This window comes from Tyto alba, unplaced genomic scaffold (assembly GCF_018691265.1).
Source record: "Tyto alba isolate M040663 unplaced genomic scaffold, T.alba_DEE_v4.0 Super-Scaffold_20, whole genome shotgun sequence".
Taxonomy (NCBI): domain Eukaryota; kingdom Metazoa; phylum Chordata; class Aves; order Strigiformes; family Tytonidae; genus Tyto; species Tyto alba.
Genome location: NW_024881283.1, coordinates 3,098,846 through 3,124,204, shown reverse-complemented (window position 1 = coordinate 3,124,204; position 25,359 = coordinate 3,098,846). Strand labels below are relative to the sequence as shown.

At 47.6% G+C, this 25,359-nt stretch overlaps 1 protein-coding gene across 3 annotated transcripts in view; it reads left to right on the top strand.

Annotated features, from left to right (window-relative positions):
* Nucleotides 1-212: 212 nt before the first annotated feature.
* Nucleotides 213-25,359, top strand: part of LUZP1 (leucine zipper protein 1) — a 44,844-nt gene continuing 19,697 nt past the window's right edge. For 2 of the 3 annotated variants that reach the window (XM_042793938.1, XM_042793939.1), the window contains exon 1: nucleotides 213-351. The gene's annotated coding sequence lies outside the window, so the exon portion shown is untranslated. Of the gene's footprint in view, nucleotides 352-6,696; nucleotides 6,855-25,359 lie in introns of those variants that run through there. The other variant, XM_033004080.2, reaches the window with a different exon arrangement.

The following is a 25,359-nucleotide window of genomic DNA, read 5'->3' as shown; positions in this document are numbered from 1 at the left end:
CCGGCCGCCCCGTTTCCCTCCTGGCACCCTTCAGACGGCAGCAGCCCGCCGCCGCGAACACACGACCGCCCCTCGGCCCACTCCCCCCCAAAATGGCCGACGCTCCCACACCGCCCTTCCCCAGAGCCGGGGGAGGGCGCCGCGGTGCCGCCCCGCGCTCGGCAGCGCCCGCCCCGCTCCCGTTGACGTCAAGCACCGCCTGGTACCGCGTCCCTCCCCTCATTGTCAGCGCCCGCACCCGCCGCCCGAGCCCGGAGCTCCCCGCGGGCTGCGGCTGCCCAAGCCCGGGCCGTCCCGCCGGCTGGAGCGCGCCGCGGGCGGGAGGCAGGCCCGGCCGCTCCCGCTGCCCAGGTAGGCAGAGGCGGGAGACGAGGGTGCGGGCGGGGGGGGTACCGCAACCCCGCCGCACCGGCGGGGCGGGGGAGGAATTTGAGGCATCCGCTTTGTCTCCGCGGTCGGCTTACCGCCTTCCCTGCCCGGGCGGGCGCCGTAGGGCCGGGCGGCCCGCGGTGCGGCAGCGGCGGGGTTCCCCGCCCCACACCGCGGGCGCCGCGGCCCTGCGGCGCCCGCCGGGGCCTCGGCTGCCGCTCGGAAATGGAGCTGCCGTCGGGCTCCTTCCGACGCGACCGGAACAGCCGCTTTCCTGACCGGAGAGCGGCCCCGCCAGCGCCTGGTCCCTGCCCGGGAAGGGCACAGTTCCTCAGGAGCTGCTGCGAGCCGCCTTCGGGGAAGGTTTTAAACCCGTCGGTGTGCATCCTTGGGTTTTGGGGTAGTTGAGATTTTGAAGGTTTCCAGGCACTCAAAGCATGGGATTTCTATTAGTAACTTTTTTTTTTTTTTTTTCGCTGCAGCCTCATACTCCCTTTCCTGTTGTTTATTTTTTTCAGAATTCCCCCTTATTTCCCCAGCCCACCCGCATTTATTGTATAATTAATAATATTCTCCCTTTTATATGTGAGCTTTTCTGATGCTCTACCTTTGTTAATCACTTTAGCCTTCTTTGCTCCTCTGTCATGAGGGAACTCGTTGATAGAACATCATGAAACCTTTATTTTCCTCTTAATAAAATTTCTTAAAAGTACCATGTTTGGCTTTGCCATGTGTCCCATATGCTGGTATGCGAAGCAAGTGGAGTAGCAGATCTTTGGTGGTTGTCCTTGGTGACCACGCTTTCACTGCAAATCTGCATTTTTTCTTCTTATGCTACATCTGAAGCCTTTAAACCAATTAAACACAAGTTAAAGTGACCATCCCAACTAATCAGCACATTCAAGTTAGGCACAGTGGGATTAGATTTTTAATTGGTGCATTAATTCTGTTAAAATATTCCACAAAAATCACAGGAAAGAGTGCTAGTCATTGCGGAGTGTGTTGGGGTTGTTTCTTATCAAGTCTCTAGCTGAGAGCCACCTGGGTGGGCGAGTGCCTCTCCAAGCAGTACCACACAGCGATGACAGTGAAAGGGGGAAGTGTTTTTACAACCCTGGAGTAGTCTTAGGCATTCATAGTTTAGGGAAAAAATGCAGTTACTTACCACATGCTTACAGTTTAATGGCAGAGATACGCATCTTCTAGCTTGCTGGACAGTGAGGAGGGTCAGTGTTAGTGTTTCTGTTCTCTGTGTGAGTACAAAACCAACAGCTATGTGCTCTGGCCAGTTAATGCAGCCTATGGCCAGGCAGTGTGTTTCAGCAGGGGCAGCGTGCTCTGTGCCCATTTTGCGTCTGCAGCACTTGCAGAAGCATAATTCCTCCATTGTGTCAGCTCCGCAGCAGTAAGGTTGGCAGAAAATGATCTGCGTTGCCTGCCAGGCTGACCCCCTGCCCATCCCAGGGCTCCAAGAGGCCTGAGGGAGTGATGGGCATGCAGGGGGCTTGGGGTGCAGGACCCCTCTTGGGCATGGGGCCCCCTTGCTGGGCTTGCGTCCTGGCAGCGGGGGCTGGTTGGGGCAGCCAGCCCTCTGTGGCAGGCCGGGCACTACCGGGAGGAGCAGGACATGGAGAGCTGGTTGCTGTGTTTCTTTTCGACATGTGGCTGAAAGTTCCTGCAGGAACAGTGAATCGGAGTAAGGGGGTGTGGGAGAACGGAGCAATTCAAGAGTAGGCAGGTCCCCCGTAACTAACCTCTGTGCCTCTGTTTTGGTCTGAGCAGCCCTTCAGCCTCAGCTTCCTCATAATCCTATAAATGGTGACATTTCTTTACTCCAGTACAGGGCAATCCGACCCATTTCTACTTTCGAGGAAGTTAAAATGAGTTACAGCAATGTGGGCTCTTCACTAACCCTCTGGCTTTCTCAGTGCTCTGAAAATTTGGCCCAACTGAGAATAAGTTACTGAATTTATTTATTTAATGTGAGTTAGGAAGTGTAGACAAAAATAGCTGTTGCTAAAAAAGAGTACTCTCAAATGTGGATATTACCAGAAATGGTAATGTTTAAAAGACCAGTATGCCTTACAATCTAGATCATGTTATTTTGTTTGTTAAAATGGGTTTGTGATTACATCTTTAAGCATGACCTTACCATAGTATTGTACACAGATGCTCTGAGGTTGTGCTCATCCTCCACAAAACCTTTCCTTCCCACCAAGGGCTGTGGTTGTTGAGGAAGCAGATGGTATGTGCCTCCTTCCTCAGGGAAACTTTTCAGAAAGTGTGGCTGGCGTGACTGAGCCAAATGATAAAATAGTATGATTTTGATACAATTGTTACACTAAAATGAAGCAAATAATCTTTTTAGGAGGCTGCTTGGATTGGAAGACTCACATGATGGTGATGATTAATAGCAGTAATATGTTTTGCACTAACTAGTGCAATGTAGGTCATAGGAACCCTTAAAATATATTGCAAAAGAAAGCACTAGTGGAGGTTATGGCTTTGTTAGTTACATCTTCACAAGTCTAAGGCCTGTTGTACAGTCTTTTTGGCTTGGGTAATGTTTGGATCTGCACATGTGAAGTAGAAAGCACGAGTATTTTCAAATACTTGGTGACAACTGATGGGCAAGTGTTGCTTGCCAGTACTTCCTGCATCCCTGGTGCTGGTGGTCTGCTTCATCCTTCCATACTGTTACAGGCTGCATCTTGGGAGGCTTTCAGTCCTTTAATTTTATTTTCTTTTCTCTCCATAGTCAACAAGGTGGGATTCATCTCCCTGTCCAAGCTTGGCTGTTTGACAGGGCACCAGGGGAAGGCAGCTTTCCCTTGGTGGTGACTGTGGCCAGCTACTGCAGACACTGTGGACAGTCATATCTCTCTGGATTTGAGGGTTTAGAGCTTGTGACAGAACCAGTTTGGTGGAAAACCCACAAACCATTTGCCTTTAATTGTCCATATTTAGGAGCCTTCATAACCACCCTTACTCTGAGAAGGCACTGTGAGCATGCTATTCCTGCAGAGTTGGTGTGGTTTGAGTTAATCCAGCAGCCTGAAAATCAGAGTGCTTTTTTAGACGATCAAATAGGAAGTGTGGCATTGGATGTGACCCACCAAAATGTGGCTGTTCAGGCCTTAATCTTTCCATGTCTCTGGCTTTGTCTTCTTAGGTTTTGTCAGAGATGTTCCCCTGCTGAGGCCCTAATCTCAGCAGATAAGGGGTTGTAAGGCACAGTTCAGCCCCATGTTCTTTTAACCCTCTCCAGGGTGGAGTAAGATATGCAGGTGCAACAAGCAGCCTTACCTAAGAGCACCAGCAGTATGCACAGGAGCATGAACACCATGCAGTTCTGTTTCCTTCTCTGTAAAACACCTGAGACTATTTTGGCGCTTTCTTCCAGTGGTTGTGCAGCAAATTTAATGTTTGCATTCCTGAACGCTTTATGATTCTCATAGAAAAACAATCCGGAAAGGTGAATGCACTATTACAGTAAAGGGCTAAAAGGAGAGAGCGTGTTTAGAAAATATGAGTTTCAGTGTTATACCTAGCAATCAGCCTGCTATATGCAGCCTTCTGCCATGAGATCTGGATAAGCTCTGCCTATGGTGGGACCCATTAGGATTCACAGGAATAGCCCCAGGAGTGAAATGGATCATTTATTCACTTAGGAACAAAGTTGCCAAAATACACAGCTATAAAGTGTAAGGAAACATCAGCTGATAAATTTGTTTCTGTGTGACAGTGGGCAGATGAGAGCTGCTGCTTGCTGCTGCAACTGTCAGCTTGGAGGACAGTCGGGGATTTTCACATCCTCTCCAGTCACATTAACCTAGTGCTGTTGGGAAGCACTACATCAGTGCAGGTGGGCACTGTGGCTGAAGGAGGTGAGTTTGCCTTTCCCCTTGTCCCAGCCTCTTTCTCCTCCAGGAGCCCTTTCCAGCCCTACCCCAGTTGACACAAACTCCATGCAGCCACGTGAAGAGAGGTGGTCTGGATGAAAAATAACCATCAGCCTCCCTCCTACACCCTTTAACCCTGCCTAATTTCCAGCCTGACTGCAGGGTTGCTTTTGTCTGGCCAGGAGAAGGGAGTGCAGGGCTAGAAGGAGTCAGGCACGGTGCAGGGCAACCTAAAAATAACTGTAAAACTTCACTCTGAGGATTTTATCCAAAGTCTGTGAGGTCATTTGCGCAGTGATAGCATCCACTGAGCATATTAAGCATCACTGGGGGTGTTTGTATCTCTGCCACCACCTTGCTTTTGTGGTGACTTTGGATGTGTTGCCTTTGCAAAGTTCCTGCTAACACAAAACACTGCCCAGGTTTGGGCAGCAGTACAGATGCCACATTTAGAGGACTTAAGTGGAAAAGTTCCTGTATTTATTAAGTCCCAGCAATTTTGATCCTGTTTGTCAGAGCTTCACTGCATTGGGCAAACCTTAAATATCATCTTCTCAAAGTAACTTCTGAGCTGTATCATCTGGGCTCTGATCAGCTGTATTGAACTTGAGCCAGCAAAATGCAATGGTCTCATGTGTGTAAATACGCTGTATGAGCTGGAAACTTCTGTATTTCCGCTCCTTGGCCCCTTGCAGTGTAACACCAGCCATCCTGAGCCACCTCATCCCCTGCACTGCCCAGGCTCTCGGGGAACGAGTTGTCCAGCCATGCTGGGTGCCAGTCCTCATCCTCCCTTTGGCAGCAGGTGTGGGTGGGCTGGCTCAGCTCTGTGGGCAGATCCCACTGTTCACAGGTGGTCTCCTGGGTGCTCCAGGATAAAGCAGGGGAGGGACTTGCATGGCCAAGTGTGGGTGCTTCCTTGCTATCTGCCCTGGTCTGGGACAAATGTGTGGTGGTTTTGCCCCTTCCAGTCATGAAAGGGAAAGTTTAGGCTTTAATGATTTTAATCAGTACTGCATGTAAACATTTACAGTTCTGAATTTACTTAGCTAATTGTTTTTTTAAGTCATATGTTAAGTCATAGTTTGACTTGCTGTAGAGCCCAGGCCATAGTTTCAAACCTCACTTAATGAGTTAATTTGATCCTAATTTAGCCATTTTTGAGGTTTGCAATTTCAAATTGCAAGCTTGATGGTTGAGGGGGTGTTGGTGAATATAAATAAAATTTTTTGCCATGAAAACCCATGTTCCTTGGTTGGATTTGTGATTGTTTGGCTTAGAAGATTTAATTTGGACACCCTGCAAACAACGTTGGGACCAAGACCAGACATGCATCCTTGAGCACAGACTGTATGCCTCTGAAAAAGCAGAGCAGCAGGAGGAGATGAGAACTGAGGCTTTCTTAGCCCTGGTAGGAATTTGCTCTGGTGGTTAATATTACAAAACTCCTGAAGGTTGGGGCTCATGTGTCAGTCTGCACGGTAGGAGAGAAAAGCATCCTGCTTCTGTAGGCAGGTGATGTGAGAGGGCTGCTTGACCTGCGTCACAGCACAGCAGTCCTGCCAGGCAGCTGAGAAATGTGCTTTTTGGTGGCACACTGCCTTTGCTGCAGGACAGCACCTCTCCCACTCTGGGAGCCAACGGGCAACGCAGAGCAGGTCATCCCATCAACTGCTCACATCTACTCCAGGGGTGCAGGAGTGGGTGACAGCAAGCACACTGCATTGGAAGTGCAAGTGCCATGGTAGGAGAAGGTGTAGGAGGAGCAAAAGTGAGCACCTTGTTATGTGACATGGTCAGACCTGTGTCTGTACTGCTTGTGTATTTGTTGCAGTGTTCTAATTGATGTGTACAGTGGTAGCTTCATCCTAAACTGAAAATATGCCTTTCTGTGTGACTGATTATGATGAACAGCAGATCAAGCAACTCTTTAATTAACTCAAGCATGTTTCTCTTTACCTTGAATGTTTACTTTCCACGTTTTCCTCTGTTTTCTTGCATGCAATCCAGATGCTCGCAGAAAGGTAAAACAGCTCAAGGCTGTGCAGTGTGGGCTCCTGGCAGTGTAGCTCTGCTTCCTGGTGTCATCAGCTCTGCCACACTGTGCTGCATGCAGCACGGCATCGCACAGCTGGGAATGACAGATTTTGCTGCAGTGCTGCACCCTTGTTATGTGTTGCAGCAGAATCTGTCAGACTTCTTTTCATCTTCATTCTCAAAATTGCTTTTATATAAATTTCTTTTATATGCATTATCCAGGCTTTAAGCTACAGCACTGGCTTGTGCCTTCCCTGTTGAGTTGGTTTGAAAATCACAGGGTATGTTTCCAAAGCTGAAAGGAGGTTGCAGAAGCTTCAAGCTTTCACTGATCATCTGATTCCACTGCAGCACGTCAGCTGCTCCTGCCTTTGAGGTGCCTGTGCCTCACGTGGGAGTGCAGTAGGTTACCTTAAAGGGAAAATCTGATGAAACTGCTTCAAGAACTTGTTGTTACATGTGATATCTTAGTGGAATTTACCAGAATAGAAAGGAGATTCCTGACCTAGGATCTGGAACAGAGCTACAAAAACATTAATTTCTCAGGTAATGTGAATCATTTGGAAATATGTCTGTTTTTTACTGTAGAACAGTAATTCCTGTGTGGTAGTAACTCTTAGTACTGCGTTGTGATGAGAATTTGAACTTGGAGCAGTCAAGAAATCCTAATGAAGCTTCTCACTCCATTGTTTTTATACTATTCTGTGTAGCTATGTTTGGGATTGGTTTTAGTGTTGTTGAGTGTGATTAATGTTTTAGCATAAAGGTATCCTGTGTAACGTGTGGGTGTTGATGTTCCTATGTGAGATTTGCCTGTAGTGTATTATAAGGTGCCAGCATATGCTCTCTATTCTCTGGATGTTGCCTTCAGGTAGGGTTTTGCATTGGGCAGAGTGTAGCAACCAGAAGCACAGTTTGGAATAGGGCATTTCTTTTTATCTAAAATGAACTGTCACAGAAATACTGTGAAGGGGAGAGTGAGTATTATCAGTGTTTTGGGAAAGCTATGAAACCATGCGTTTGAAGGTGAATGCAGGAGCAATGCTCTACCTTGCTGTGGAGGCAGGGAGACCATTTTCATTTGGTGATTGGAAGATGTGGGGGTTCTTGCCGTGCTTAGTCTTTGCAGAGCATAGACAGCAAACAAGCTCCTGATAGCTGAGGGTTAAATAGCTATGGATGCTTTAGGCACAGGCAGAGTAAAACAGCAACTGCTGAGTGCAGAAAAATGATTGTGCCCTGTTGACTGCCTTGATTGCCCCGTGACACTGATTGCTGTGTGGCACTCCTTAAGCCTGGGTTACCTTCTCTGCATCTCCTCCAAGCAGCAGTAGTGACAAGCCCCATTCTCTAGCTTTCTTTCCCTGTCTTACAACAGAGACATGCTCCCAAGCTCTTACCCACAGGTCACCTCCCTTCACTTTTTTCTCTGCTGTCTACCTTTTAAGATGCTTTGCACATCAGGGCTCCATTTTTTTTTTCCTCCCCCTCCCTTCTTTTTTTTCGAGATCTCTGCCCTGTGTGACTCCAGTGACTGCTGTGGCTGATGGAGCATGTGGCTGAGAGCGCTCAGCACAGTCCTTCAGTCCTTGCCTCGGAGCCCAGCTGTACTGTGAGTGAGCTGGTGAGGCACACAGTGCACATCTCTGCAAAAGCAGGTCTGGTGGCAAGAAGCTGGACAGGGTCAGCAAAGCATCAGCAGCATGGCAGTGGTAGCATGTGGGGCTGTGTGAGTAACAGCACAGAGGGCAGGTCAAGGGAGAAGGTTGTTCTCTTCTGCTTAGTACTAGTGAGGTGGTATCTGAAGTGTCATGAAAGTTGGGTGGATCTTTCACTAGACCAGGTTGCTCAAAGCCCTGTCCAACCTGACCTTGAACACTTCCAATGATGGGACATCCACAACTTCTCTGGGCCACCTGTTCCAGTGTCTCATCACTTCAAACCATTGGTTTGAAGCCATTGCCCCTTGTCCTGTTGCTACAGGTCATCATAAAAAGTCTTTCTTGGTCTTTAATATAAACCCCCTTTATTTATTGAAAGGTCACAACAAGGTCTCCCCAGAGCCTTCTCTTCTCCAGGCTGAACATCCCCAACTCTCTCAGCCTTTCTTCACAGGAGAGGTGTTCCATCCCATGGATCATATCAGTGGCTTTCTTTGGATGCACTCTAGTCCTTCTGAGGGCCCCAGAGCTGGACACAGCACTGCAGGGTGGGTCTCACCTGAGTGGAGTAGAGGGGGAGAATCTCTTCCCTCAACCTGCTGGCCACACTTCTTTTGATGCAGCCCAGAATGTGGTTGGCTTTTTGTGCTGCAAGCACACATTGCCAGCTCATGTCCAATTTTTCATCCACCAGTACCCTCATGTCCTCCTCTGCAAGGCTGCTTTTAATCCATTGATCCCTCAGTCTCTATTGATGCTGGGGATTGCCCTGACCCAGGTGCAGGAAGTTGCAGCATGGTAAATTCTGACTGGACATAAAAGAAAATAATTTTCACTGTGAGATTGGTCTGACACGGGAACAGGGCCCCAGGGGTTGTGGCATCTCTGAACCTTGGAGATTTTTACAACCTGTTGCATTTTTGAGCAACCTACTCCAGCTTTTGACACTAACTGTGCTTGAAGCAGGAGCTGCACTAGGTTCTGTGATACTTGGGGTTAACTTCATCCCCTTACTGGCAACCAAGATGAGACAGAAAATGTGGATATCCCACTTCTTCCCTCCTGTGTAGAAAGGAACAGCTTGGTGGGAGAAGCAGTGTGGTCCCATCTTGGTACAAGCCAGTCCTTCCTGTGAAATGTCCTTCCTTCCATCCAGGGAGTAGAAGGGGAAAAAGGGCACATAAATAACAATGTGAAGGAGTGAGGTTAGCCAGCCATGCCCTGGAAAAGTGCTGGAGGGAGACTCTTTGCTGCAATCTGTGGCTTGTGTTCAATTTTTCACTCTCTACTTCTTCAGTGTGCTATAAGAAAAGCACATGCACTCTTGTCTCTGATCCTCATTTAGGATGGAATTCAGATAAATTAATGCTTGGCATTAAGCCTGCAGATTTCCTCATTATCATCTTGTGTAATACTTGCACGAATACGTGTTCTTCAGGAGCAATAGAATTTGTCTGCCTTCTGTCCAGAGTACTTGCTGTCTGTTGTCCATTAGAGATTCCAGTGGACTTAAAAGCAAATATGGAGTGCACAATAGAACTGCTTCTTTCTTGTTAATATAGGCTATTTCAAGATTGTTGTTTTTCTAGCAGCATGAAACTGAGTATTTGGAGCAAAGTTTTCCCCATGATAGTCATGAATTGGTTGGTACCTTTAACACTTTCATGCCCTATGGACAAGAGGCTGGTAGGAGCTGGATGAACTTTGAAGTTGGTGATGTATCCAGCCCTATCTGTGGGAGAAGTACTGCTCAGCACCTTCCTGCTGGAAATCCTGTCCCACACTTCTGATCCCAAACAACTTAGCTGTGTACTGAAGGAGGCAGCTGGATGCTCAGGATGATCTCCCTGGGAAGTTATGGCTATACTGCTGTGCCAGCACCTGTCCTGGTCAAAGGAGTCACTTTATGCAACTCTGGCCTGTTTCTGGGAAGAGGGAGCAGAGGCCAGGTATCCCTCTGCTGTCTCTGCATTAAGGAGAATCTCAACAGTGGCTGCTGAATCCCCTGGCCAGTTCCCAGACCTTGGACCACTAAGTCATGGAGAGCATCAAGCCTTCCCTCAGAGTTCTTGGTCCAGAGCAGAGTCTGTAGTGCAGTGCATGTGTCTGGTCTCTGCTTGCCAGCGCAGTGCGATGTGCTCACTTCTTAGCCTGTGTGCCCAGCTTCTGGTGCAATGCTGTACGCCTTGTGTGTGAAATGCCCGTTCTCCTTTTGAGACACCCAGCCTGCCGGTGAAAATATTCTGTCCATAAATTCATCAAGTGTTTTGAGTGGGCTGTTTTCAGTGGCATAACTTCAGAGTGTCATAACACCATCCTGGCAGCTTGTCTTGGAGCCTCCCCATTGTTTGTGGAGTATTAATTTTGAGGTTAATGTGTTTAAGTCCCCACAGCTACAACTATGCTCTCAGAAAGACAGCGTGTTCCTTAAAAGATCCAGGCTGTGATCTGTTTGCAGATGTTATTTTATTTACTTTTTTGTTGCCTCGGGGTATTTTCAGCAATAAATTGAACACAAAAACTCCTGTCAGAGTCTTCCAGTCCACCCAGATGTCTTCATAGAATAAATCACATTTAAGAGAGTCACATATTTCCTGAATATCTCCTTTCATTTGACTTTGCACTTGCTAGTGAACAAAAAAAAAGATACATTCTGAAGTTGCAAGGTGGAAGCTTGGAGGGTAAAAAATGTCTGTCATTATAAGGGAGTCGAAGATCACAATTCATATTTGTGGTACAGCCAGGGGAGAGGGTTCCCAAGAGTTTGTGCTGAGGCTGTGAGGCATTTGGAGATTATTCGCAGCGCCTTAGCCGTCCAGCCCTCACCTACCAGCGCAAGTCGTTGTGAAACGCTGTACCCGAGGTCCATCTAGTTCAAATGATTTCGGGGAGAAATCACCCAGGCTGTGTCAGTGCTGTCTGCCAGCCTGTGCCCAGGCTGTGTCAGCGCCGCTGCCAGCCTGTGCCCAGGCTGTGTCAGCGCCGCTGCCAGCCTGTGCCCAGGCTGTGTCAGTGCTGGCTGCCAGCCTGTGCCCAGGCTGTGTCAACGCCGCTGCCAGCCTGTGCCCAGGCTGTGTCAGCGCTGTCTGCCAGCCTGTGCCCAGGCTGTGTCAGCGCCGCTGCCAGCCTGTGCCCAGGCTGTGTCAGTGCTGGCTGCCAGCCTGTGCCCAGGCTGTGTCAGTGCTGGCTGCCAGCCTGTGCCCAGGCTGTGTCAGCGCTGTGGGCCAGCCTGTGCCCAGGCTGTGTCAGCGCCGCTGCCAGCCTGTGCCCAGGCTGTGTCAGTGCTGTCTGCCAGCCTGTGCCCAGGCTGTGTCAGCGCCGCTGCCAGCCTGTGCCCAGGCTGTGTCAGCGCCGCTGCCAGCCTGTGCCCAGGCTGTGTCAGTGCTGGCTGCCAGCCTGTGCCCAGGCTGTGTCAGTGCTGTCTGCCAGCCTGTGCCCGGGCTGTGTCAGCGCTGCTGCCAGCCTGTGCCCAGGCTGTGTCAGCGCTGCTGCCAGCCTATGCCCGAGTGCGAGCGGGGTGTCGGGCACTAACGGCCCCGCTCCGTGCCCTGTCCTGCCGGCTCCCGCTGCTCGGCGGGCCGCTCCCCGCACAGCACCTCTGGAGAGGCCCCGAGCTGGAGAGGGAGCCCCGGTTTAGTAACAGCACCCAAGGCCTTGCTTTAGAGCAGAGTGTGGATTTCAGGGATTGCAAAAGGAGCAGATAGGACCCAGTCTCCTCCCTATCCCAAAAGCTTGCTTTGAGCTCCCAGCCATGCTTGCTGGGGCAGGGGAGTGCAGGCGGGCTGAGGCATTTCGTGCCAGTGGCGTTAACCCCTGATGTTCCTCAGCTAGCTGAGCAGGGGGGTGCTGCTAGTCTCTCCCATTTTTGTTGTCCAAAAGCTGCAGAGTCCCACAGCATTTCTGGTTCCACTGGGCTCCCGCATGCCTGTCAGCTGAATCCTGCCACTGCCAGCGTGCATGCACACAGTGCACTGCAGGCTTCTGTAAAGACACAGCCCTGCCACTAGAAGTCTGCAGTTCCAAGTCTAAACCCTGGTTTACTCCGGGAGCAACAGCAGTGGCACCTGTAACCTGATTCATCTTCCCTGGCCTCCTCGGGGTCGTCCACAAGTCTGAATTGCTACTAATTGCAACCTTCATTCAGCCCCCTTTGTTTTGGCTGCAAGCGCAGGGCAGGGCAGGCTAGGCTGCTGAACACTCCTGCAGAAGCACTGCTGTCCATACATTCCAGTGTAGTGTCCTAAAATGATGCCAGCAATTTCATCTTTTGCATCTGCACTAAGCAGGGCAAGTATTGAATTTGCATTAGGGAAGCTGTGTCAGATGTCGGCTAGGCCTGGGCAAGCTTCTTGCAGATGAGCCAAGGGAAACATCAGCATTAAGAGGGATCCCCTCATCAAGAACAATTTTCCAGAGATTTGGAGTAAAACTTTTACTGAATTTGAGGATTTTGATTATGATGTTTCTTTCTTGTGGCAGGGCTGTTCTGTTCAGTGGGTGGATAGCAATACTAGTGGTTTATAAAATGGACCTACAGGAGAGCTCTTAGCACTGGGGTTATGCTTGAATATTGAATTTTATCAGAATAATTAGTCCTAGATGTCTACTGAGGGTTACTGAGTTAAAAAGCTATTAGTAAAGATTAATGAAAAATTACAATGTATGCATTTATTTAAATCTGAATGATAATTTCTAATTCAGGTCATGTTTTATTTCCTTGTGCTGCTGGGCTGGCTCTCTGAGGGTCTGTGGTGCTGACTGGGCCTGCTCAGAATGAGTTCATGTGTGCACAGAGTAGAAGGAAGTGCAGGTCAAGGTGTACAGAGAGCACAGGGCACCTTTCCTGAAATGTAGTTAAAAGTTGGCCATTGGTCTGTGATGTTTCCAGAAGATTTTCCCTACTGGTACTAAGGAGTGCTAGAGGACAATCCTGAGTCGTGGATCACCGTTATCAGTGCTGCTTTGTGTTTGCAGAGTTCTTGGCATGGCTTGGCCTGGATGTTCCCTGACATCTCCTGGGGATGACTCAGGATTTAGCAAGGACTGTCCCGTTAGGAGACAAAGCAGGTTTAGTGGGGCAGGATGTGTCGCTCCATACTAGTTGGCCTTGTGGCAGAGAACGAACCTAAGCAAGGCTTACATACTGATATAGGTGTACCCTTATGTGTTCTCTTTGGTCAGCAGGATGACAGTGCAGTCTCCAAGGGGCCATTTATCCACCCAGCCTTAGGCAGCAAACAGGTAAACAGTGATCTGACGGTGCTGCCCACTTAATTTTTTATTTTTTTTTTTTTTATTTGTGGAGAGTGCCTGGACTCTTATATCAAATGCACAGATTTAGAAGGAAAAATTTTAGGGACACAGGTATGGTCCAAGGAGATGCACTGTTCACGCAGAGAGCTAAACCAGGTTCTTTCCTCAGACTGTATAAAGGTAGGGCTGGGTAGGACCTTGAGGTCAGGCAGTTGGATTTCCCAGTGCAGGAGAGCTAGAAGGGACGCCAAAGGGCTGCCCAGCTCACTTTTGGTTTTCAGTGCTTGCTTGGCTACCTGCAATGGTGTGGCACTGCAGCTGATCTGGGCACTCGGGGCTGAGGTTGTGCTCCCTGCTGCGGGTGGCTGAGCCCTGCATACAGGTGGGCCATGAGCGGGACTTGGGAGTGAGCCAGCAAGGAGTGACACGGGCTTGTGGGCAGATCTGTGTCTCTGAGCCCCATGCAGCACTGTGGTTACATCTTCAGTGCAGCACGGAGCTGCCTGCTGTCTCTGAGCAATTCCTGGATAACACAGTGATGCCTTGGTGATCCCTTTGTGTGGCCACGTATTCCAGAGTGTGACCCTGTAGCTGAGCCCTGATGACAGAGTCGTGTCTCAGGCCCCAAAGTCCTAAGAAAAACAGAAAATTACTTCACCTGCTGTGCGTACAGCTCTTCTCTTAATGCATCCAGAGTATGACTTGCCTTTTTCACTGAAGATGGCCTTGTAGGTGGGTGGAAGGTCACTCTTATGTCTGTAATTTGCTTTCTGCTGTGAGTCCACCCATTCTCTGTTTAGGTGATTCACTTGCCTGTGGTGCAGGACTTGGCCTGGAGTGAGTTTTGGTTTGAGTTCTGAAGTATTTTTCTTGTGTGTTAGGATTATTCTCTCTTCTGGTTTTACCACTGCTCTCAGTTTGGTAGCATCTCTGTTATCTCAGTCTCCTTTCCACTCCATTACCTGTGCTGCTAATGAGACTGCTTAACAGACCCAATGGAGAGGTTGGGCTAGGAAAACATGAAAGATTGCTATTTGTCATATTTACTATATTCTTCCCCTAACAACCATTGCTGGTGCTGTTCAGAGACAGATTTTGGGCTACACAGACCTTTGTCTGACTGCCTATAGGAGGCCTTATTATCTTTTTCTTTTATTATTGAAAAGCCTTCTCATTTTCACAGTGAATCAGGGGACAGTTTCAGAGAGTCCTGGGCTTTCTGACTCGCTGTTGTTTAATCTAGACATGTGTTTCCCTACTCTGCTTATGGGAGACAGATTCAGAAGCCTTAATAAAGTCAAGATACCTTACATCTACTGCTTTTTTATCTATTCAGTGTAACTCTTACCCAGTTTAACAAGGGTTAAAGTAGTTTCCAGCACAGCTATGAATTTGAATGTCCCAATTCTTTCTCCATTTTCATAAACTTATGTTCTTCATACTTCAGACTCTACCTTCAGCTTGGTTTTAGAGATAAGAGCCTCGCTAACCTGGGATCAGTCTCCTTTATCAGAGTTTAGGCTACTTAGCAGGATTGTATGTTGCTCTTGATGATGAGCAGAGTCTTGTTCATTGAGGCTTGCACAAAACTACCTGCTTTAAAAAAATATATGCAAATTAGGTTGTTAAATAATCTGTTGACAGCTCTGTCTTGGGTTGTGACACAAAACCAGAACATTCCCTCTGTGAAATTATGTGATGCTGCCTCCTTGCAGGGCCTCCACCTCCAGGAAAGCGTGGAGTCAAAACCTTTCTGAAACAGCAGATGTTGAATAACACAGAAGTGAGCACGGAGCTACCCATGTCCAACCCCAGACTGTGTATTCAAGTTGTTTAGCTGTGCATAGTCCTTTTGGGATTTAAAACACCAAGGACAGGAGCAGGTCACCTGTGACACCTTGTGTGTCAGCTTCAAAATCAGAGGATTTAGCAGCTGACCTGGATGCTGGGTTTGCTTTGGCTCCACCTTATAGCTCTGCCTGCCTCCAGGAGTTTGCTGAAGGTGGACATATGGGATGAACCCATTCTTTACCCTTAATGTTCAGCTGTGATGTTGTGTAATGTGAGATCCAAGGTTTTTACATCTGGTCAAAGTCATAAAGGAAAGCATAGCTGCTGCTTTGCCTGGCCTGCCAGAGAGGGCAGAGACCTGTCAATGAAGAACCAATATCCATGGTTTCCAACTCTGCCATAATCCTTGTTTCACCTAGCTCATGATGCAAATGTAGCAGATTAGGTCTTTTCCTTCTTTTTTGATGGTCAATTGGGCTTGGCTTTCCTACCCATGGACATTATGTTTGTCCTGGATCAGACCACAAGTGTATCTAACCCAGTATTTTTACAGTGGCCAAGAACAGGGCCTTAGGGAAGAGAGTAGAAACAGGGAAATCATGGTTAATAGTTCCTGTGTGCTCTTCCAGCCTCTGGTCCCTTGTGGCACAGGCATTTACAGAGCTGTATGCAGCTTCTGTGGGTTTACTAACCCTCAACAGACATCTCTGGTGTTACTTTATCTGTTTGCCCCAAACCCAAGGACACTTTTAGCATCCACAGTGTCTTCTGGCAGAGTCCAGCAGGGTATCTACATGTCATGAGGAGCAGCATCTCTCCCTGTTTGTTGTGACTACAGAGACAATAAACATTTGATCATATCCCTCTTCTCCAAACTATTAATAATGTTATAGATCTGTCATATTCCTCCTGAGTAATTTCATTTTCCAGGTTAAATAGTTCTCACTTGTCAGTGATTTCCTCTGCAGAAATCATACTTACAACCATCTTTGTTGCGTATCTTTTCTAGCTGGCAGCAGAGGCTGAGATTGGACGAGAACTTCATACAGCTTTGGAGATGCTGGCACACTGCGGGTTGATGCAGTGGCAAATCAATATTTTCTTTTTTGTGTGTGCTGTACTTATTTCCTAGGAACTCATAATACTAGACTTGATTTTTGACCATCATGGAACAATGAGCTGGTATTTTCCTGAATGGTTGCAATAACCCGAAAGCTTGTTATTTCACATGTAAAGTTAGGATGTTTTTTTTAATGTCTGTAACTTAATCTACACTGAATGTCATCTGTCATTTCCCTGATGAGACTTGGAAGGTCCTCCTGTAGATCTTCAGAGTTAGCTTTTGCCTCTGTGCCCCTGAGCTCAAAGTGTCTTCAGCTGTTTTTACTATCCCGATAGAAGAATGCGTTGATGTAGGGTGGCAGTGAGGGCAGGTCCTGCATTGCCAGTGTCACATGGGGGCACTAGCTTGTCCAGGAAGGTATGAGTGCAAAGTGGAAGCACAGATCCAGGAAGCCTGAGATGAACTCATTTCTGCTGGAGTGCTTATGTAGGTGGAAGCTAGTAAGAGCTCTGTCACTGTTTTGCTTAAGAAATTCAGCTGTGCACAGTCAGAAGTCTCACTGGTGGAGAAATGATGCCTCTTTCTGCCTCTTCCTTCTTTGCTCCTGTGTTGTTCACTTTCACCCTTGTTATACTTTTTACTCCTTTGTACTGGAACAAACATTTTTCTGTCCACTATTTCTTACCTTAGTGAGGTTAGTTTTAGCCCAGAGAAGTCCTGCATGAATGCTTGGGATAGGAGTGTGTGTGTGCACATAGTAGGGGGGAATATGCAGCTGGGAGTGAGCAGGCATCAGATCCAACTCAGCCAGTACTCACTGCTCCAGCAGCTGCAGTGTTAGGACAGTTTGGGACATCCCTGAGCAGGCAGCAACAGACCTGGTACTTGTTTAAATGGTTGAAGTAGAGCAAAGTGTAGGAATCCAAGTTGCAACACAAGCAAAGAAACTTGTGTGTTCATCAGACCAGGGACCTCAGGAAAGACAACTTGTAAACCTTGTGAGAAATGGGCAGCAGAAAAAAGAGGACCTGGTGTAATCCTTCAACAAATACTATCAAGGATACCTCGTTGGGTAGACGAGCTCAAACAAGCTGGAAAGTGTCAGCTTCCTTCTGGAGGGCCAGAGAACCATTGTTGTGGCAACTGATTTTTCAAATGTTGCTTAATTTCGATGAGATGTCCAAAACAATGTTGAAAATAGACCATGGGACTAGCTGTGCAGCAGTGCATCAAAAGACCAATCAGAGCTGCTGGGGAAGCCAAATAGCCATGGGTTAGGGTTCAGTGTGATGCCCTAGAGCCTTTTTTGGGTGAATGAAACATGCCACTGTGGCTTTTGGAGTTGCTCTCTGGAAGCAGCAGGCAGCCTGTCACCCTGCACTTCAGGAGGATTAGCAGAGCTGCTTCTTCCTTCTGAAATACACTGCAAACTGTGAGGACAGCAGACAGGGTGGTTCTAGAGAAAAACAATCGGGGCATGCATTAGAAAGCTAGGATGTCATGTTGAACACGGGATAGCTGGCACTGCATGGGTAGGGTCGAGAGGTGTATCCTGTTGTTCTCTAATTGCACAGTTGAACAGCACAGTGGGAGATGTTAGGTGGTTGTTTTGTGCTTAGTCTCCCCACATGGCTTTAACCTGCAGCCACATTGCTGTCTTGACCTCCAGACTCTGGTTCAGGTGTGAAGTGTAGCTTCTTCTGGGCCTGTACACTTCCTTTTTCTAAAGCTCTGCTCTGTCCTAGCTTTTGAGCTCTGCTGGGGGTTTGCTGAATTGCATTTCTATGCCAAGGCTGGGCAGGCACCCACACACAGGCTGGTTGCCTGCATGTCCCTTCATTCCTGTCCAAGGCAGAAAACAGATGGTTCAGTAACTGCAGTAGTTCAGGGCAGTTAGTAGCTATAGCAACTACCCAAACTGTTCTTGTGACAGGGCGTAAGGGAGCTAAAAAGCCTTCATTTTAGCAGTTACAAATTTCATTGATTGATTTCTTTCAGAAGGAAAGTCGCAAGAATAACCAGTTTTCTGTACTACTGGATCCATGAGCTCATTTTTTCGGGAGGACTTTTGGAACAATCCCCATTTTCTGCAGGGTTTGTATCTTCTGTGTGGAAGTATCTGAATGGCTGAGCCAGGCTCTTTGGCCAGGAAAGCTCACTGCACTCAAAGGACTGTTCCTGCAGCGGACCTCACTCTGATGTCCTCCACCACACTCCTAACAGAGTGGTGGTATACCCTACGTGAGACAGGGTGCAAAGAAACATACAATACCCTCTAATTTTCATGCCAACAGGGATATATCAATGCCCAGGTGGCTCTCAGGTATAACACTTGGGTGAATGTGAATGTTAAAGCTGCCTATGCCTAATGAGCAAAATGATTCAGAGGTGGTTATGAGTGCTTGAAGCTGATTTTATTAGGTGTATTGTACCAGGGATGCCTTTGCCACCTCTCTGGATGTTGCTGGACTATAAATTGTGTGGGTTGATGATTTTGGCTGCTTAGCCCATTTGTAGTGTGGCACTTGTCAGATGTGCAGTTAGTCCTGTCTGACTTGGCTAGGTGTTTGGGACAGGGCAATACAAGAGCCCAAGGTGATAAGAGGTCTACTGGATGAGAGCAGAGATTTACCTACCCTGTATCTCATCTCCAGCAATGGCTAGAAATGGACTCCCAGGAAGAAGAATAGGGACAGGGGAAGCATGCAACAGTACAGGCCAGAGGATTCTCCCAGCCTCCAAGTTTTGGCTCAGAGACTTGCTGAGCTAGGTGCCCATGTATGACGTTGAGGGATTTTTCTTCCATGAATTTGTCTAGTTGCTGCTTTATGAACATCCTGCACAACATCCTGCAGCAAGAGGTTCCCCAGTGTAACACCACATACAAGCAGAAGCAGCAAGCTGAACAGAGTGAGCCCAGGCAGGGACAAGCAGAAAGCAACAGAATGGGAAGAGGGAGTGAAAACATCACCAGGAACTGGAGTTGATACACCTCGTCCCAGCCTTCAGCACAAGCATGACAGAAGGTGGAAGGAATAGAGCTATGCTTGGAGGGTAAGATTTGTGGTGATCAGATGAAGAGGTCAGAAGAGCAAGTGCAAGAGGCAAGCTTGTTAAAGTAACAATGTGGAAGACAGGTCTGAGGAGAGCTTTTACCTTATGCTAAAAATCTGGGGAAAATGGAAGTATGAGAAGTGGAGAGAGGTAGACTGAAGTGATGCAGGAGAGAAGAAAGGGAACAGAGGAGAGGGCGCTGTAGGTCAGACCAAGGTGCCCATCCTTGGCATCCTAGCTGCACCAGTGGCCAAAAGCACATGTTGGGGAGGAGCATGAGAATAGCTAATATACAGCATGGTTTTTCTACCCCTGTCCACTTCCAGGGACTTCCTGAGTCATAGGACTTTGTGTTATTTGCATTCAATAGTCTTTGACATTTTCTTCCACAAATTTTTCTAGTAATTTTCTGGATCTGTATAAACTTTTGGCATCCATAATACCCAGCAAGTAGTGATTTCCATTGTTTCGCTGCTTGCTCTGAACCTCCCTGCAGTTGTTCCAGGTGATACACATCAGTTTGTATTTTATGGATGGAAGCAAACACAAGCTTCCTTTACTCCTCTCCTGATTTTTATTAGTATTAGTACCTCCTCACCCCATCAGCTGTCTCTGTTTGGGATCCTGGGCAGTCTTCTTACACCCAGCCTTTCTGAAATAGACAAGCCAGAAACCCAGAGCACTTGAGACTGAGCAATAGTTTCCCTCCTGGTTTACATTCCTCCATTAATACTCTGTTTTTTGTACTGATATTAACGTTGAACCAGTGTCTTCATAAATACTACAGTATCCCTGAGTCTAAGGCCCCTTTCCTCGAAAGGGGCAATGCTGAAGAATTACAGATAAAAACCAATGACAACTGGGTACGGAGTAGACAACAGCAACAGACAAAATGCTGGGCTTGTGGCAGGACAGTTGGGAAACTTCAGTTGGTCTGAGGCTCTCCTAAACTTTGGATCCTGTGGCTTTCAGCCAGCCCATGGGTTGTTCAGCTCCAGGTGGCACCTTGATGCTAGTATGTGTTATGACGGTGAAGTGATGGTGGCAGCTATGTTCCCTGAAGCCCTTGCCATGCTGAGCCTGACAGAGGCGGAAGGGAGGGACGGAGGGGTGAAGGAGGTGGAAGACCTCCAAGTCCAATAAATATTACAAAGGCACCACTGAGCTGCGGCTGCTTTTCCCATGCTACCTGCAGGATGCTGCCAAATTTGTGACTTGCTGGAGATATGCCTGCATAATGTATGTGAAATCAAATGTGACGGTAAAATCTCTTTCTGAGGGCAGTGCAACTAGCAGCATGGGACATGAGTCAGAGAAGGAAAACATCTCCCTCAGCTTTGATCCCAGTGCAGGATGGGGTATTTTTCTTGAAGCAGCATGAAGAAGGCAGGAAGTTAATTCTTGAGGTATATGTGATGAGGTCCCCAGCTGCCCCACCAACTCTTCTGCTTGCCTACAATACAGAAAAATATGTTGCTGAATTCAGATACAAAGCAAATGTAGAACTTGTCAAAATAGGTAACTTGTCTGCTGCATGTACAAGGCATTTTTTGATAACCTGGCAGATAGGAGCAGTATGCTGAGGGGCTTTGAACGTATCAATCCATTTCTGATCAAGAGCTTCAGAGTATGGGTAACATCTCCTTGCCATGGGATTCCTAGGGCAAGGATTACACCACCTGCAGGGCTCTGTTTAGCGCTTGTGCAGGTTAACACCACTGTGTATTGCTGGAAGGAGGATGCTGCACCTAAGTCACTGAATGCTGGGACCTGGTCTCAGTGAGTCTTTACTTGGAAATATTTCCACTGCGAGGCAAGCAGTGATTTTGAAGGGGAGCCAGAGGAGAGTGGTAGCAACTTTGTAGAGAAAACCAAAATCTCTGCTGTGCACAGTAAAACAACAGTGACTGTGTCTGCTCAAATGCCAGTGTTGCTCCGAGCATCTGCTGTGAGCAACTGGAGGTGGCTTCATGCTCTGCTCCTTTCACATTGGCCCTGCCAGCTCCATGTAGAGAAATTCCTTTTATAACGCTGGGAGCAGAGCAGTATTGAGGAGTTTGGTGGATGATTGGAGTGCTGGCGTAGGGTCAGTGTGTCTTGGTGATGTGCCAGATCCTTTCATGCATCTGCAGAGCCTGCTGCAGTCTCCCACACTTGATGTAGATGCTATTTGGTGTCTTTGTTCTAGTCTCCTTGAACGTTGTGGTTGCTGTGGTTATTTTTGGCTGCTGTCTCATTATTTCATGTCTCTAGTCTAGCATTGTATTAGTCAATATTCAAACCACTTCCAGATTGTTTAGCTTGTTCTGACTTTGAGAATTTCCTCTCCCACTAGATGCAGATGTTTCTGAGACAGTTCATCCCTCAAAATACAGATATCCCTAAAAGTCACTTGGCATTTTGCCTTTGTGTTCAGTGGGGCCAGGGTGCCCCTTTCCACACCCTGTGTAAGCAAACATGTCATCTGCCTCTCTTCAGCTGCTCCAGGAGGTTGTTAGGTGCCTGCAGGTGGCATGCAGGGTTGATGAGAGATCCTGGCTCTTATTTACTCTGAATGTCTTGTTTTATATAATTTTTTTTTGTAGTGTATTTTTCTCCTTTTCCCACAACTATATGCTATCGTGTGAGATCAAGAACCAGGTGCTGGAAGGAGCTCATAACAGGCGAAATCAAATTAAGAAAAATTTTCCTTCCTTCTCTCTTTAACTGACTGAAGGCTCTGGCATAGTATCCTCATCTGCTGCAATTTGTGACACCCATATCGTTTTTCTGTAGAAATGGCAGAGAAATTTTGCTTTACAAATGAAGAAAGACATGTTGGACTCCTCCCAGCCTATTCCACCCTGGGGCAGGGAAGAAAAATCCTGCTGATGCTCTTGCCATGTTGAGCTGTGATACAAGCATGAATTGTCAGCAGCATTACCACGTTTGAACACGACATGATCACACTCCCTTGCATATGTATGCAACACCAGAAACCCTTTAATTAAAACTGCAGATGTATGTGCACACAGGACAGAATCCAACAAACACACCTAACCTATGCTTCAGGTGGAAAAGTATGCACTAGAACCAGAGCATAGTCTAATCAACTCCCTCCTGACCTGCTTGGCCATCTGGGACTGCTAAGAGGAACGCCCTTACTACCCCAGGTTTTGCTGTTGTATGTCTCCAGAGCTGTTCTTATGCTTGAAGTGACTGTCAGCCTCCTAATGCAATTTGAATACATAGTCTGGGGACCAGTGTAGCCTAAGGCTCCCTTTCCCCAGGTGTGTGAAAACACTCCTAGCATTGTGCTCAGTGCAAAAATACAGTTCCCACGGGTATTCTGAGTAGTAATTTAGCAGAAAACAGAACAGGGAGGATCTAAGCTCACCCCAGCATTTGGGGAGGTGGAGGGAGTAGTACCAGATGTGCACTGCATCCACAAGAGCATGGACAATAGCCCCACTCTGCTCCTCCCCTGAAAGTAGACCACCTGTCAGCTGAGGAATGGGAAACTCTTAGCCTGTGTGGATTTGACAGTGTGGAGGACCCCAAGGACTCCAACTACAATGGGGCAAATTGCTATTCTTATATTTGATTTTTGTGAAAGATCATGGAGCAGATCCTCCTGGAAACTATGCTAGAGCACATGGAAAATAAGGAGGTGATTGGTGACAGCCAACATCACGCCTGACAAATTTGGTGGCTTTCTACAACAGGGTTACAGTGTTGGTAGACGATGGAAGAGCAACTGATGTTATCTACCTGGACTTGTGCAAAGCGTTTGACACCATCCCGCACAACATCCTTGCTTCTAAATTGGAGAGACATAGGTTTGATGGATGGTCCGCTCAGTGGATAAAGAATTGGCTGAATGGTCATACTCAAAGAGTTGCAGTCAACAGCTCGATGTCCAAGTGGAGAGCAGTGATGAGTGGTGTTTCTCAGGGTTTGGTGTTGGGATGGGCCCTGTTTAACATCTTTGGCAACATGGACAGTGGGATCAAGTTTACCTCAGCAAGTTCACTGATGACACTGAGCTGTGTGGTGCAGTGACAGGCTGGAGGAAAGGGGTTCCATCTTGAGGGACCTGGAGAGGTGGGCCTCTGTGAACCTCATGAAATTCAACAAGGCCAAGCGCAAGGTCCTGCTCATGGGTCAGGGCAATCCCAAGCATAAATCCAGGCTGGATGATGAGTGGACAGAGAGCAGCCCTGTGGAGGAGCACTTGGGGGTATTAGTGGATAGAAAACTGACTATGAGCCAGCAGTATGTGCTCACAGCCTAGAAAGCCAACCATGTCCTGGGCTGCAGCCAGAGCAGGGGGGGCAGCAAGGTGAGGGAGGGGATTTTCCCCCCCTGCTCCACTCTGGGGAGACCCCCCTGCAGTGCTGGGTCCAGCTTGGGGGGGCCCCCAACAGCAGAAGGACACGGAGCTGCTCGAGCGGGGCCAGAGGAGGCCACGAAGATGCTGGGGGGGCTGGAGCAGCTCCCCTGGGAGGCCGGGCTGAGAGAGTTGGGGGGGTTCAGCCTGGAGAAGAGAAGGCTCCGGGGAGCCCTTCGAGCGGCCTCCCAGTGCCTAAAGGGGGGCAGGAAAGGTGGGGAGGGTCTCTTTATCAGGGGGTGTGGGGACAGGATGAGGGGTAATGGTTTTAAAGTAAAAGAGGATGGATTTAGATTAGATATAAGGAAGAAATTATTCACTGTGCAGGTGGTGAGGCGCTGGCCCAGGGTGCCCAGAGAAGATGTGGCTGCCCCCTCCCTGGAAGGGTTCAAGGCCAGGTTGGACGGCACTTTGGGCAACCTGGTCTAGTGGAAGGTGTCCCTGCCCATGGCAGGGGGGTTGGAACTAGATGATCTTTAAGGTCCCTTCCAACCCAAACCATTCTATGATTATAGCTGTGTTTGATTTTCTGTTGCCTGTGATGAGTCCTGCTCTTCAGGGTCTACTGGAAACCCCTATGGCTTCAAGAGCAAATGAAGAAATTAATAAAAAGTGCATGTAGGCCAAGGCATTAATAATTCTCATTTATCTTTAGGAATGGGTAAGGCTGAAACTTAATATATTATGTGACATTACCCTTTTGATTATGGGTACTGTGGAAGACCAGCAGTGCCGTCACTGGATGCCTGGGCTCCCCAAACCACAGTGAGAGATGTTGCATTATCAGTTTAAAAGCACCAGCAAAAGGATAAAAACCCCAAAGATTAAGTGTAAAATGTGCTCATGAGAGATAGCAGAGTCTTCTAGCACTTGACAGACATGCGTGGCAGCTGGCAACATTTTCATCTTGGCATAGCAGAGAGCACAGTAGGAACGGGTGCCAACAGTTATTCCCACACGGGTGTGTTGGGGACATCCTGAGACCCAGAACAGTGGGTGCTTGTGGGATTCTTACCAACAACCAAATCAGAGCAATGAACACGATATGTAGGGTAGGATGCTCCTGTGCATCTGGAGAGGAACAGTATCACGGTCTCAAGGACTGCTGGCAGATTATCTATGTAGGTCTCAAGTAGTAGTCATTTAATTGCTGTTCCTGGAATAAAAGATGGTTATCTCCCAATTCATAGTGTTTCAGCTAGCACAAATGTTTCTGGCTGGAGGTTATTTGCCTCCATGCACAGCTGTGAACTGACAAGATAATGTAGTCCCAGTGGAAGGTTATACCCAGTGATGCTGCTAAAGAAATGTTTTCATAAAACTGTGTATAATAGTGAGCAAAACTGAGTGTGCAGAAAAAAATAAATTTAAGAATGTGAAGGATAATTGACAGTTATGAAAGTATTCTAATAAATGTCCTGAATACTGAATTCTCACAGCTGTTTAACAGGATGCCATGGCCAAAACCATGCAGTCAGAAGAGCCTTGAAAGACAATCTGTACTAAACAGAGGGAGGATGCAATTGATAATGCTAAATGTAAATAAAGTTAGGAGATACATGCACTTACTGAGGAAGATCAGAACGCCCAATGACAAATCCATGGGGAAAAGTAGAATCAGAATGAGTTGTTTAAATAATGAATCCTGGTTAATTCACTGCAGTGTTCATTAGCAAGTTACTACCTTGAATCTGTTAAATTGTGTGCCATGTTTCTCTTGTGAAAATTGGGTTTTGGCTTAATGTGCTATAATAATGAACCTTTGAGATCAGAGAAAATCTTTTTTCTCTGTAGGTATTTACTAGCCACACATTTTGCCTTGATATTTGCTTTGAATAACAGAAAGTTTGAGATTCCCCA